Source organism: Saccostrea echinata, unplaced genomic scaffold (assembly GCF_033153115.1).
Source record: "Saccostrea echinata isolate AGI-Se365-2 ecotype Australia unplaced genomic scaffold, CSIRO_AGI_Sech_v1 ptg000006l, whole genome shotgun sequence".
In the NCBI taxonomy this organism is placed as follows: Eukaryota; Metazoa; Mollusca; class Bivalvia; order Ostreida; family Ostreidae; genus Saccostrea; species Saccostrea echinata.
In genome coordinates this window covers 5,885,421-5,897,655 of record NW_026889755.1, presented here as the reverse complement: position 1 = coordinate 5,897,655, position 12,235 = coordinate 5,885,421, and the positions used below count along the sequence as shown (strand labels likewise).

The 12,235-nt window shown below is 33.4% G+C and overlaps 1 long non-coding RNA gene across 1 annotated transcript; it reads right to left on the bottom strand.

The window, feature by feature from the left end:
• Positions 1–538: 538 nt before the first annotated feature.
• Positions 539–1,319, bottom strand: LOC133180464 (uncharacterized). The gene is made up of 2 exons (XR_009720327.1): positions 1,254–1,319; positions 539–835 (listed from the first exon to the last, which is right to left on the bottom strand). It is a non-coding gene; the product is annotated as an uncharacterized LOC133180464 (long non-coding RNA).
• Positions 1,320–12,235: the final 10,916 nt, after the last annotated feature.

Sequence of the window (12,235 nt, the reverse complement as noted above, 5' to 3'; positions counted from 1 at the left end):
GCCCAATTTTTTTTCCAACTTTGGCCCACTGTTGGTAGTCCTACGTTGGCCCACGGTCATTTTGCTCATCGGCCCAACGTTGGTCCAACATGATGGCATATTGTTGGGCCAACGTAGGTATAACTGTAAGCCAACTAACAGCCAACCTTAACAACTGGTTGGTTAGGTTGGCCCAATGTTGGGCCTTTCTTGAAATGTCAGATGGCATATTGTTGGGCCAACGTAGTTATTATAGTAAGCCAACTAACAGCAAACATAGAAACAACATTTGCAGTCGGTTAGTTAGGATGGCCCAACGTTGACCCTTCATTGAATGATTGGTCCGATATTTACGGTTTATTGGCCTTAAGCTTCTTTCTGTTGGCCAATTGTTGGACAAAACTTACATCTGTTTAAATAAATTGAATGAATACTTCTTGAAAATACATTTATAAATAATTCTTTATATAGACCTTTCTCATAATTGTTAAAAAAAAATAATACACACTTCAACCTGCATTCATAATGCATACATGTTCAAAGAAAACATTACAAGTGATTTACTGTAAAATTATTTTATAGATATATATCAATTCAATCAGAATTTACAAAATTACTTTTAAAATAGATAATGGTGGAAATGTATGAAAAAATATTAATTTAAAGTTCTTAATCCTGGCTCACTTCCTCTATCACTGTCCTTTTGTTTTGTTTCCCGCTCTTTCTTTTTTCCTCCCTTTGTCGCCTCCCCAGGCCTCCATCTTGATCTTAGGCATACGTACTTCATACAGTCCTTTATGTTCTTCAGTTTCATTGTCAGTTACCGCAGCTACAACATTTGTTTTCCTTACAGTCTCTGATTGAAAATACAAATAATTTGGTATTGGAAACAAAACAAATATGTACAGACTCCAATATACAGTGTATAAATCATGTAATTAAGTCTTTTAAAGACAACGATGTAAAATACTACTAGTGCATGTTGTTCTATAAACCTTAGTATCCTTGTTAAAATCATAATCGTGTATGCAATAGACAATAGATGGAGACAAGTTGAAAGATGTTTTCTACCTTACTTATTATTGTATTTCTTAATGAGCACTAGAAGTTATTGTAAATGATAGTTTAAAGTACATGTATGTGCCAACTGTATACACATATATAATTCATATTTACATTAACTTATATAGTGCTTGTGAGCATAAACAAGAAAAAGGATGAATTCTGAACAATTTTAACAGCAAACTTGAATTAATAAGAATAATTATACTTACATAGCTTCTAAGATGCAGCCGTAACAATGGTATAATCCATGGTTTTTAAATCTCCCTTCTTACTTGCTCTGCATTTTGAATCTATCACCCACCTGTGAGCAATTGAATCTGACAGCTCACCCAACAGTTTGGTGTTTTAATCGCCGCGACTCTCCAAGCTTTAGCGAACGCCTAACTTTTGTTTCAATTTAATTATAAAGCTGTGTTATCTTGATTTATGTATATGTAGGCTTCATTCACATCCTGTTCTTGGGAACTTTTTAAATGTTATTCAGTCTTCTCTTATTCTCATGAATACAACGCTCATGAAATAATTCATAATTTAGAGCTAAGGATTTTAAAACTAATAAATAATCATGCACCCACTTAAAAAAAAACAACAACTTTTTGGTGCTGTGATCACTTTAGTTCAAAGATAAGAATAGTGAAAATATCAGATCTAAACGGATGCAGTCATCCAATTAAAAGCAAGGACAGCGAATGCCCTTTATTATTTCAGAATGTGCATCTAAATTAATGTTTTGCAATCAAATAAGCTTGCAACACAACAGTTCAATGGGGCAACATTGGGAACATAACGATTTAAGAACTTGGAACCAACGCTGGCCCAACGTAACGCTCATTAGCTTACATGGACACCATCATTTAGTTGGTAGTACAATAATTGGGCCAACATTGGCCCAATATAAATATCCCATCTTGAAACACTTATACATGCTAACATCGGGCCAACGCTGGGCCGACGTACTACTACCAACTTGATTAGACATTTTCAGTAAGGGTGTATTACAAACGTTGGGCCAACATTAGAATCCTAACTCCCTTTGAAAATTGAGCGAATATAGAAGTTGATTATGTTGGACCAACGTTGGGCCAACATAGGAATCCCGACATGATCAAGAAGGTTGACATGGTTACATTGGTCCAACGTTGGCCCAACGTTGTCCACCCAACGCCAACCATACAACCATTTACCAATGTTGGCCCAATGTAGTCATGCTATCTGGGTTGATAAATGTTTATTGTCAGTGACAGATGAAAACCTTTTTACTGGCGAACAATGTTGGCCGTCACATTTACATTTTGGCATATACATGTAGGACTTGGTAATCCAACTGAAGAGGTAGATACATGGTTTGTTAGTTCATAATGTACGATCGACTTTGCAAAAAATTAACATATCAGGTAGATTTGCATAATATATAAGATAGGAATGGTCTTGCCTATGCTTTTTCCATTTTATGAAAACTTGATCTAAACTTAAGTGCTTTAGAATTCCGTATTGTACATGATTTCTTTGTAGATCTGTTAAAATTGAACACTGATCAAAGTTCAGGGCAAATTGTGATAAATAAATACTGGCCTTAGTGGGTAAAGATTGAAACGCTTCATAGAAAACCATTTTTTTTCATTATTTATCAGGATTTTTTTTCCTAGATAAGGCATACAAATGATAAGAACGATTGGTACAACTCTTGCAATTTCATTAGACCTTTAAATTTGGCGTTAAATTAAATCTAAAATTGAAGTGTCAAAATGATGATGAAGATCATCCCGATGTGTAAAGTGTGGGAAAAAGAGATGGGGATTTCATTATTTATTTATGTATTGGACATTGATCTATTGATTACGGAATATTTGCCAAAACAAATCCACAGACCCCAATAAAAAGCCGAACCTCTTTCATTATCGTCTTTTATTAAAACTCAAATTATGATGTACTTTGTACGACTAAACTCTCAGAATGTAAACCCCATGATTGAAGAATCATATAATATCAATATGTCTTTGCATGAAGAGGGATTTTACTCGTGGCATACCCTCGCACTGTCTATATTTAAAGAAAATAATTTAAGTAGCAATGACTCCAGGAAAAAAAAAAGAAAAATTTGACAACATTCGAAATTCGGTTAAAAAGAAGTTGAAGAAAATAGTACTAGATAATTATAAAGGCAAAACTATGGAAAAAATATCCAAATTCACAGAAAACTCCAAACTGTATTTGTACAGTAAAATAAAACACAATCTTAATATGGAAGAATATCTTATGCTTGAAAATAGTTTCAAGAATAGACAATTACTAAGTTTCGAACAAGTGACCACTGCCTACTGATTGAAACTGGTAGACATAAGAAAAAACCTCGACAACAAAGATTATGCACTTCATGTAATGCTATTGATGATGAATTTCATTTCTTTTTACAATGTAATTTGAATATACAAGCAAGGAATATACTTATAAAAACCATGTTAGATAATTGTTCCTCATTCTATCTCAAATCACCCATACAGAAACTTGAATATATACTTAGCCCAACAATTAAAGTTATACCGGCTGTTTTCACCTTTATAAAACAATCATTAGAATTAAGAAATAAAAGGTCCACATCGGTGTAACACATAAGGAGTAAATTACTTAAATTGCCCCTATTGTATAAATACATTCATTGTTTTTTTGTTTTTTTCTTATTATGAATTGTATTGCTTGACCCATATGGGTGTATTATGCAATAAAGAATTAATTATTATAATCAATAGAGTTTTATAAAATATATGTTTGAAAGAATCTTTTAGTGTCCACATCATAACATAAAGCAACCTCTAATCTAATTAGAGAATTTGCCATGTCCTAAAGCGCAGAAAAAAAACGTGTTTTAGAATTCATACATAAAAAAGACCTCTAAATTGCTGGAGGAGATAGAACTGGTTTTGAGAAAATAAAAGTTTTAATAAGTAAACTTATCTGAAATTTAAAAAAAAAGGTAAATGTAAATAACACAATTATGTACTTACATGAAGTTTACGGAAATTTAAAATCAAATATTTCCACTTACGTTTACGAGATGTTGGTACTTCAGTATCAGTGACTGAATTCTGCATAAGATCATTGAGATGTGAAAATAGATCGGATATGTCTCATAATTAAAAAAAAAAACAAAACATAAATACAAATTCCAACAGGAAGATTTACTGGGAAAGTGAAAAATGAAGTTTAAAGTGAAGTAAGATTTGATTTCACCACAGATGAACGTCTGAAGCCATCTCGTATTTACACCATAAATATATCACCGTCACATTGCTGTGTTTTCATTGGAAGTTGGCTGTAAAAATTAACACGATCAGAGGAAATTTTAAGTGAGGCACAAGTGTTTGTGATTATTATGCATAAGTAGATGCATATGTATATACAATCTATTTTTAAATATAGCCTTTTTGAAAGTTTTGTCAAAGTCCAAAAAACAAAAGCTGCAAAATATATTTTGTGCGTCTAGCTTACACTCAGTTATTTCGCACACCTCTATTGATTATACACTATGCATAAAAAAATGATTCATGCTTGTATTAAATTTGTAATATTCACGAAAATATCTCACAATTTCACCCAAAATTGGATCAACAAGCACTGCACAAGCATTGGATCGTATAAAATTTAAAACCTTTTTTCTTTCGTAATGTAAAACTCCACATCTCTGTGAAAGTCCTCAGTCTTAAAATTTCAGTATACATGTATTTATGTTCAAACATATTAAAATAATTTATCTACATCCTGTGTACAGTTATAGCTGAATCTGTTAGAATCGTTAGAAAAATTCTATAAATAAAAAGTGCACTGTTTTGTCAGAGTGCTATTTTTTATGTTTGTGCATAATAGGTTAATGTATTTCCTTTGTGATTATCGCAGTTTGTAGGTTTTCCACAGTGTGTAGGAGAACACGAGCTTCGCCTAATATTCTATACTCTTACAATATGAAATTTACATTCTTCCAGATAATAAAACTAATATGGACTGTTTAGTAGGGAGACATCAGAAAATATTAATAGCGATTCTCTGTAACCACTTAAACCTCTTTGCCACCCATGGTCACCGATTTTGATGAAAATTTGCCCATTATTACAACTTGACACCAGAAACTTATATCAAATAAAATTTCGTTGCTATGTGTCTTGGTTGCCATGGTAACAGCCAGAAAAGTTGAAAAAAAATGAGATTTTCAGCTACTTTAAATCCTTTTTAAGCCTTAATAAAGACTAAGAAAAACAAACAAACCATTCTCCCAAAAACATGACACCTTGTTGCCACTTATTCTATAAAGAAACTATTTAGAATTTATCTCTAAGTAAGTGGTAACCATGGGTACATTTGGAATACATTTTAGATGCTGAAAAACGCTCTATAGTCACAAATGATAGATGTTACATGATCAAACTCAATCAACAACATAAGAAAAACAATGAAAAATATTTGACCTCATGTAATTAGGTATTGGCGATATTATTCTAAAAATAACTTTCATGGTTGCCATGGTAACACAGTGTCACCATGCAAAATCTGTCGCTATGATTGGGTTAATGCTACTATCGTGAGGAAAAACAATAAAATTCATGACTGGCACATATACATCCTTAGGACCTTGCAACATAAGAAAAATTGAGATTGATTGTTACTTTGCAGTGTAACCATGGAAACAATGTACTAGTTGTTTAAAGTGATATTTTTTTTGCTGCTCTAGGAATTTACTAACCTTTTAATCAAGAAAAATATTATTTGAATCACCTTGAATATACTTATCTCATAGAACTAAAGTTGAATATCATATATTGTTAAAGGTTGTTGAAAAATACAACACTGTTGCTATGGTTACCAAGAAGAGAAAATGTTCGATTTTGTTAATTTTTTGTCAATATTACACCCTATGTGCCAGCTTTTTGCATCCAGTTAGAGATTGGGTGATAGTCAAAATTGAAAGTCAGGTTAGTTGTTCACATATATCAATCATTAAAGTTTTGGGAATCTACATACAACGGTACGTATCCAAGGAAAGAGAGTATTTTTCAGATTTTTATGCATGTTTTTTCGCCTTTTTTCCATAGCAACGCACTATTTAAAGAATTGAAATTGAATTTTTCGAAATGTGAAAATTAGGGTCACACCAATGCCTTTAAAAATTGATCATCAGTTATATAGAAATATGCTTTTTAAAAAGATAGAATAAGATTAAAACACTAAGAGAGTAAATTTAAAATCCCTTCGTGGTATTAAAACCATGGCAACCATTGCCAACCTATAAGAAAAAAATCATATTTTGTCCTTGGTATATGTTACAAGGATCTCTTCTCTATTATTTGCTTGCATTTCAACCTATAATTGTTTTTATTCTTAAGTGTATGACTTTATAAAATTAAATGAACAAAATTATTACTTTTGAATACTTTGTTTCCATAGTAACGTATGTTATAGATGATTTACCAAACATGTTTATCATGTATTTAAGACACCAGGCCTTCAACTTTCAGAAACAGTCATTGCCACTTGTTTGCTTTGCTGCAAACGTTAACTGCGGGACTCTGAAGATGTTGAAAAATGCCATTTTTCAAACTTTAGGACATGTTGCTATGGTAACCATGGCACGTAGCAACCAATTTTTGCCTGATTTGAGTTTACGGTATCAAAGACTTTTATCATAGAGAGTTTGGAGAAATTCTGAGTGCTAGCGCCCTCGGATGACAAACTTTATCTGACCTGATAATTTCTAATGGCTCTCTATTAAACAGCCCATTATAACCCAACTTGAAATCTTGAATATGGTTATCCTGTTTTTCCGCAGTCCCAACAATAAGTTAAAGTCAAGGCTTTTTGATATATGGCATTCAATAAAAATGGATTGATTGATTGATTGTATATTGTTTTACGTCCCATTCGAGAAATTTTCACTCATATAGAGACGTCACCATATACCGGTGAAGGGCTTCAAATTTTGACCTTTACTCGGCACTCAGGGCCATTGAGCAGTGAGGGATCTTTATCGTGCCAACGCCTGCCGTGACACGGGGCCTCGGTTTTTAAGGTCTCATCCGAAGGACCCGCAACTTTCACTTCAAAGTGCCGAGCGCATGGCGAAGGAACAGTTGCTACCTATTTTTTATCGACTTAAGTCTGTCGCGCCCGAGATTCGAACTCACGACCTCCCGATCACGGAGCGAGCGCTTAATAAAAATGGAAATCGTAGATTTACTCAACTTGTCATTAGTCCTTTGCAAAATTATTTTGTTAAAGTATATTCTAATTACACACACAAGTACACAGATGTTGATATCAATCAGATGCTTGAGTTTCTGATTGACAATATCTATGTAGTGTTTGGAGATCAAGTCTTCCAACAATCTGTTGGAATCCCCATGGGAACTTATTGCACCCCGTTATAAGAAGACCTGTTTTTGTATTTATTCATGAAGCAGATTTTATCAAAGAACGTCTACATGAAAAGAAGAAGACTCTTGTTCTAGCCGTCAGTTTAACATTTACATGTAAATATATCGATTATTAATATTGTCGTTTTATCAGTTAATAATTCTAGCATTCATTTTTATTCCTACCTTGATTCGATATATCCCTTTGAACTCGAATAAAAGATACCACAGAGCCTGACAAATCAGTTGATGAAACAAGAATATCAACAGTCAACATTTTGCAAACTCTGTGGTCGATGTAATGCCAGCAAATATAATCTATAATTAAGTCAAATGGTGACTGACTTTTTTCATAGAAATTGTTTTCATTATTTTTGCACTGAATTCTCTATGGATTTTTTTTAATTTTTAACCGTTAAGGTAGCTCAGTCGGTAGAGCGCTTGCTCCGTGATCGGAAGGCCGTGTGTTCGAATCACGGCCGAGACTGACCTTAGTCGATAAAAATAGGTAGCAACTGTTTCTTCGCAAAGCGCTCGGCACTTTGAAGGGAAAGTTACGGGTCCTTCGGATGAGACCTTAAAAACCCTGGCCCCGTGTTAAGGCAGGCGTTGACCCTGGGTACCAAATAAATGTAAAAATTTAAAGCCCTTCACCTGTATATGGGTGACGTCTCTATATGAGTGAAAAATTCTCGATTTAGACGTTAAACAACAATCAATCAATGGATTTTTTCCGTTTTCCCGATCACGACAAGGAGCACAGGGCGGGTTTGACCGGTCGACAGGGGACGCTTACTCCCCAATGGCACCTGATGCCAGCTCTGATATTTTTAGAGGTCCGTGTTTGCTCTGCTCCAAATTGGTATTGTTTCAATGGAATTTTGAGCTTGACGACTGTTCGTTATCTGCATCTTTTATATAAGAATATTCCCTATGTTCCTGAATTCAATGAGGTGATTCTGTACAAAGATACATCTTTACAATATTAGAAATTTAAAGCTGTATGTCGTTTTTGTATTGAGGAACTTCTAACAATATTGGATGAAAAAAAATATAAAGAATAGAATATGCAGTCGGATCTGCATAATGTGCATTTTATTTGCCAAAAGCGTGATAAGACTTTTTAAAGTTGCGTTAATGTTTTTTTTATACATATCACTGAGCGCTTAGGTAGGAACGAAACCATGTCCGTTTACAAAATTAAATTCAGGGAAAACGAATTTGCCACTTATACCTTTGTATGAATGTTTACTACAGGGATAATCTTAAAACATATTTATACAATGAATTTTTTTTTGATTGACCTTTAAGATAAGGAAAACCTATTCACATATTTTCAACCTGCAGTGTCGACAGTACATTATACATATATTTGTATACTGCGTGTTAGCGTATTTTATTTTCAATTGTTAGGAATATAATACTCATTCTTGACATTTTATGGCTACGAAACTGTTTTTTACAACCTTTCGCCAAGAAAAAAAAAGTTACTCCGACACATATTTATTCTAAAAATCTTTTGATATTTCATAGGATGAAAAAAATAATCCATATTAAATGTATCCAGTCATTAGTTTACAATCCTGGAAACATACATTTTTTTTTATTCTTCTACCTATATATATTTCCTAATGAAAAAAGAATATGGTACTGTTACAATGTTTGTTTGTTTATTGTTTAACGTCCCTCTCGAGAATCTGTTACAATGTATCAATTATCAATACATAATAAAATAATCTATAACATCAATTGTAAACGCATATTACTTTACTGTACAATCAAATGTACTGTTAGGATTAAAATTTTTGCACTTTGTCACGTGCAGTCCTCCAGTCGATTCCCTCACGCATGAACAAGCGCGCATGCATGTAACATATTTTGCAATACCTGGAAGAGGTAAAATATAAGCGCTGAAATCCTTTCCTATCGTTTCTCTTTCTTTAATACCTTTATCAGATGAATATGAAGTGTTCCTTGGTTGGTTTCAGTAATAGTCCAATCTAGTTGTTCCAATGTAACTGCACGACTGTAGTATACGTTTTCTAACACTGACATTGTTAATGATAGAAAAATCCTAGATGTGATTTTCACAAATTCATTACACTATTCAGTACATGCTTTTTGTATCGTTACAAACATATATATCGGGGTAAGATAGGCCTCCCTTATTGACTGAAATCCGAAGTCCGAAACTCAATTTTACTTAAACATGTCATTTGTTGGACTGATAACCATAAAGCAACAAATCTTTTTATTTATGGAGTACAGAAAATGGGTATCACATTTTAATAATGATATTAATTTCATGTATTAGCTTTGTACATATATACATATTTTTTTTTATTTTATTACTCCTTTATTAACATTCTAAATTCTTGACAATAGGTTTTACATTGCTTCACGTCGCGGTTTCATTATCATATTACCACACGTGTCTGTTTACAACATGGAATTTATTCTTGAGGCACACATAATTCTTGAAAGCTATAACATTTCATAAGTCACAAGTATATTGTCATTTTTCATTTCGAAAAAATACTGCTTCCGTGGGTATTCTCAGATATGATGCATATTGCATGCAATGTGAGGTATACTCAGGCAGGTAAAATACTGAATGTTAGAGCATACGTGATATGTTTCTGCTAGGAATAAAGGAAACTGCCCAATCGCATTTGCATGTTAAGCCCCCACCAAGATGTTTGTTCGTATGTTGTTTAACGTCCCTCTCGAGAATTTTTCACTCATATGGAGACGCCACCACTTGCCGGTGGAGAGCTGCAAATTTTGTCCTATACTCGGCACTTACGGTCATTGAGCAGTGAGGGATCTTTTTCGTGCCAGCACATACTGCGACACGGGAACTCGGTTTATACGGTCTCATCCGAAGGACCGGTCTCCACGTCCCACAGTGGAATTCGAACCCGCGGCGTAAGGATCAACTCCTTACTCCGCGACTCTAGAGCAGACGCTCTAACCACTGCGCCACGCGGGCGACAATCCCACCAAGATGAGTTGCACCTCGATTTTTTCGTTAAAAATGCAACATCCCCCCCCCCCCCCTGATCATATCTACATTGACTTTTGTTAAAAATTAAATTAGTGTTGCAATACTTTTTTTTAATTTCGTTACCTTATTTTAAACTTTATATAGTGACTCTGGGTGCCCCTGATTACTAGGTGATTGTTTCTTGTTTGAAGTCTGTCTTGAGAATTGCCATTACCGGTGAAGTTCCTGCTGCGACTGGATGCTCCGCTTAGCGGTGCTCTTGTTATTTCATGTATTACGTTTGTTGCTTGTGTTTGTCGCTCTAATCGTGGAAAATAAGGCGTTTTCTTTTCGCCTTTTTCAATCCAATTTAATTTTGATCGTATAAATGCACCTTTTGTAATATCATTATATATATCATCTTTCTCTGCCTGTAACTGTTTCTTTTTTCTTTCATATCAGTAATGTTGGTACCTATTATTTGTAATTTTTCGTTTTCTTCCTCTATGGACTTACGATGTTCGTATCAGAACTTGTTTGTTGCGAAAAAAATGTATTAAAAACGTTTTAACAATTGTTTTTATTTTTCCCACTTCAATTGATCCTCTAAAATATAATTAATTTCCTCCTTTTTTTTATTTTATTTTATCGGTTCTCGAAGTTAATTTGTATAGCTTGGATCTGTTAATAAAGAAGAATTTTATTTCCAGTATCCTCTTTTTTCTCCAGCAAGAATAAAATCATATCTTATAGCCAAATGATCCGAAAATCTATTGTTCTGTATACTTGGTGCCTTTTAGTAAGAATACCAGCTATTTCTAATTCGAAAAGTTTTGATTTAAAAACAAAGTCTGTGCGACTCTTTGGATTTCCTTGTCCATCAGACCAAGTAAAATCACATTTGGTTTAGTTATTTTCCAGAGATCGGTTAAATTTAAATATTTCAGTAGATCTGCCAAATAGTTGGAGTTTTTATTACTTATAGCTTGTTGTGAACAGTGTCTATCTTCTTTGGTTAAAGTAGTAGTAAAATCTGTTAAAATTATATTTTGATTATTAAGAGAGAATTGGGATATCCACTTTTGTAGTTAAAAAAAAAAGTCTGAGCGACAATTTTCGTTATCTGGCGCATATACATCTAAATTAGTATATATTGATTCATAAATTTTAATATTAACTACATTTTTTCTACCGTCTTGTGCTGTATGGGCATTTATAACATCACAGGTAAATTTTTTATGCAAAAGAACTGACACGCCCCTACTGAGAATTGACAAGCCCCTACTGAGAATTGACACGCCCCTACTGAGCGTCGATTCTTAAAAACTATGTAATGGAACCCTGTGCCATCTACAATCATATTTAAATAGATTTTCCTAACAGTAATGTGTTTCTTGTTACATTGCAATATCGATATTACAATCATGTAACCATAAGGTGTTTCTTTTTACATCTGAATTTTGTCCCCTTACGTTAAGGGTAATATATTTCAGTTTTTTCCATACTATGTAATTAGTCAATAAAAGAAAAAAAAAAGACAAAGTATTTTGCATTTGAAATGAAAAGTAAAAAGAACACTGTTTACCACCAGTGACCGGGTTATTGTCTTGTACTTGTACATATATACTTGAGTGAGAAGACATTCATGTGTATACTTTTACGATCAAGTAGATAATGTTTTCTTTTCTTATTGCATACGTTATAAACACAACATAATGCTGTAGGGTTATTTGAATTGTTTCATTCATAGTTTAGTCTTCCTGAGTATTAAATGGCTAAAAACACAATGTCCATTGTCATATGAAAA